Source organism: Galeopterus variegatus, unplaced genomic scaffold (genome assembly GCF_000696425.1).
Source record: "Galeopterus variegatus unplaced genomic scaffold, G_variegatus-3.0.2 Scaffold1299, whole genome shotgun sequence".
Lineage (NCBI taxonomy): Eukaryota > Metazoa > Chordata > Mammalia > Dermoptera > Cynocephalidae > Galeopterus > Galeopterus variegatus.
The window spans coordinates 483,853-487,232 of NW_007727410.1; positions in this window are offsets into that span (position 1 = coordinate 483,853).

A 3,380-nucleotide genomic window follows, 5' to 3' on the forward strand; every position below is an offset into this window, starting at 1 on the left:
AAGGAAGACTGTAGTTTGTTGAGTGTGGAATTTAAGAGGAGTTGTTCACCATTTCAGAAAACCAGTGCTACCCACGGTACTGCATCTCTCTCACAGCAGCATATAACAACCTTCCAGTTGTCACTGGCAGATTTGCAGTGAGTCTTCGTGCAGTGCAAGCATCTGACAACTTCATTTGGACATGCCCGAGCACTTACATATTGAAATATGCTGTATATAGGTAGGTTATCCATGAATTTTGCTTCAAGATATTAAAGAGGAGTGTGGCAAAATACTTATAAAAAGGAGTGTTGGGTCTGATACGGTTGAGAACTATGGTGTTAGGAGATTTCTAAAGTTTTGTCAAATTAGAAATTGCAACTATTATATGAAACTACTTTCTTTAGAAGCCAGAGCTTTACAAAATTCCATAAAGAATTTTGAGGTATAGCCAAACATTGATTCCAAGCACTGTACTGACAAGCCTAGGACATTTACTTTAATAATTACCTGCCTACACAATCTAATATTATTAATTAATACTACTTAACACTTAATGTAGCACTTGTCTGCTTCTAAAGGCTTTGCAAACACTAATTAGAAGAATCAGGTGAAATGTGGCAGTTTGGTTCACAGAGGTTGGGTAACAGCCCTTCTGGTTTGATTTCTTCCTAGAGCTGACAGTGTTGCTTCATGCTGTATTTTCATTCTTGACAATGCCTTAAATGTCACTACAGTTGGACAGTACCAGAGATATTTAAAAGCTTAGTGTCTATATTCCTCCTTCTTCCCTTCCTCCTCTTCCTCCTCCTCCTCTTTTTGTAAGATTTCCAGATTGAGAAAACATACCACATGGATACCTGGAAGGCCGCTAGAACAACTGCTTTGGTTAAGGTCTTGTGATAAAATGAATGTACGTATCCATTTAATTCCAACTCAGCCAGCATATATTGAGCATCTTTATGAGCCAAGCATGGTGTTAGGCTTGTACGTGGTTCCTGCTGTCATGCAGCTTGCAATCTAGACAGCAAATCATATTGCAAGTGAATTTTTTTTTCCTGAAAAGCTTTTTAAAATTATTTTTCTTATTTCAAAATTATAGCATGTCTATTGCAGAAAAATCAGACAATATGAAGAATAAAAACACACGAATAAATAAAATACTACCCAGTTAACAACAACCTATCATTAACACCTGATTTATATTCTTTCAGACCCTTTTCTATATAAGTATGTACATACACCTATTTGTATGGATGTATGTGTGTGTGCGTATTTTGTAAAATGGAATTATACCCTTTATTCTGACTTGAAACTTTCTTGTTTTGCCTAACAATGTATTTCAATGTTTCTCTACATTAATAATTATAGAAACATAATTTTTAACAACTGAATAGACACTTAGCTATTGTGGCTTGAGTGTCCTTATTCAGAAAATTGGTTTGTTGCTTTAGTTTTAGTCCATTTACTCAAGAAAATATACACGGCATCGTCTCTGTACCAGCTCAGCTGTATGCATTGGTGGCTGTGGTAAATAAGATGACCAAGGTACTGCTCTCATGGAGCTGACATTTGGTGAGGAGAGACAAGACAGTAAGGTTGACAAATAAAACCAGATCATTCCAGAGAGGGGATAAGGGCTATGCTATGAGCTGAATTGTGTATCCCCAGAATTTGTATGTTGGAGTCCTAACCCCCAATACCTTAGAATGTGACCTTATTTGGAAATAGGGTCATTACAGATGTAATTAGTTAGGATGAGGTCATACTGAAGTAGGATGAGTCCCTATCCAATGTGACTAGAGTCATTACAAAAAGGAAAATTTCCCTGATGATGAGTGATGGTTAGCACTTTCTCATGTGTCTGTTGACCATTTGTATATCTTCCTTTCAGAAATGCCTATTCAACTCCATCCGTTTTTTAATTGGGTTACTATTTTTTTTTTTTACTGTTAAGTTGAGTTCTTTGCATATTCTAGATATTAGTCCCTTGTCAGATGCATAGTTTGCAAATATGTTCTCCCATTCTGTAGCTTGTCTTTTCACTCTGTTTCTTTTGGTGGCAGAAGCTTTTTAGCTTGATACAATCCCATTTGTTTATTTTTCTTTTGTTGCTTGTGCTTTTGGGGTGTTATTCATAAAGTCTTTGTCCAGTCCTGCTTCCTGAAGTGTTTCCCTTATGTTTTCTTTTAAGAGTTTTTTAGTTTCAGGTCTTGTATTTAAGTCTTTAATCCATTTTGTGTTGATTTTGTTATATGGCAAGAGCTATGGGTCTAGCTTCATTCTTCTACATATGGATGGCCAGTTTACCTAGCACTGTTTATTGAAGAGGCAGCCTTTTTCCCAATATATGCTCTTGTTGACTTTGTCAAAGATCAGTTGGCTGTAGAAATATGGGTTGATTCCTGGGTTCTCTATTCTGTTCCATTGGTCTGAGTGTCTGTTTTATGCCAGTACCATGCTGTTTTGGTTACTATGGCTTTGTAGTATAATTTGAAGTTGGGTAGTGTTATGCCTCTGGTTTTATATTTTTTTGCTCAGGATTGCTTTGGCTATTTGGGGTGTTTTATTTCTCCATATGAATTTGAGGATTGTTTTTTCTATTTCTGTGAAGAATGTCATTGGTATTTTGATGGGGATTGCATTGAATCTGTAGATTCAAACAGTCTCCTGGCTGCAGACTGTTTGCCCTGTAGATGGCTTTGGGTAGTATGGACATTTTCACCATGCTAATTCTTCCAGTCCAAGAGCATGGAATGTCTTTCCATCTTTTTGTATTCTCTTTAATTTCTTTCAGTAGTGATTTGTAGCTCTTGTTGCAGAGATCTTTCATCTCCTTGGTTAAATTTATTCCTAGATGCTTTATTTTTTTGGTGACTATTGTAAATGGGCTTGCTTTCTTGATTTCTTTTTCTGCTAGTTTGTTACTGAGAATAAAAACACTACTGATCTTTGGGTGTTGATTTTGTATCTTGTAGTATACTGAAATTATTTATCAGCTCTAAGAGTTTTTTGTATAGAGTCTTTAGGTTTTTCTACAAATAAGATTATGTCATCTGCAAACAGGAACAGTTTGACTTTGTCTTTTGTGAGACATCACCTCACCCCAGTTAGACTGGCCATTATCAAAAAGACAGAGAATAATACATGCTGTCAAGAATGCAGAGAAAGGAGAATTCTGCTGCACTGTTGGTGGGACTGTAAATTAGTACAGCCACTATGGAAAACAGTGGAAGTTTCTCAAACAACTACAGATAGAACTGACATATATCCAGCAATCCTACTGCTGGGTATATAACCAAAGGAATGGAAATCATCATGTTGAAGGGACACCTGCAGTCCCATGTTTATCACAGCTCTGTTTACAATAGCCAAGAGTTGGAACCAGCCTAAATGTCCAT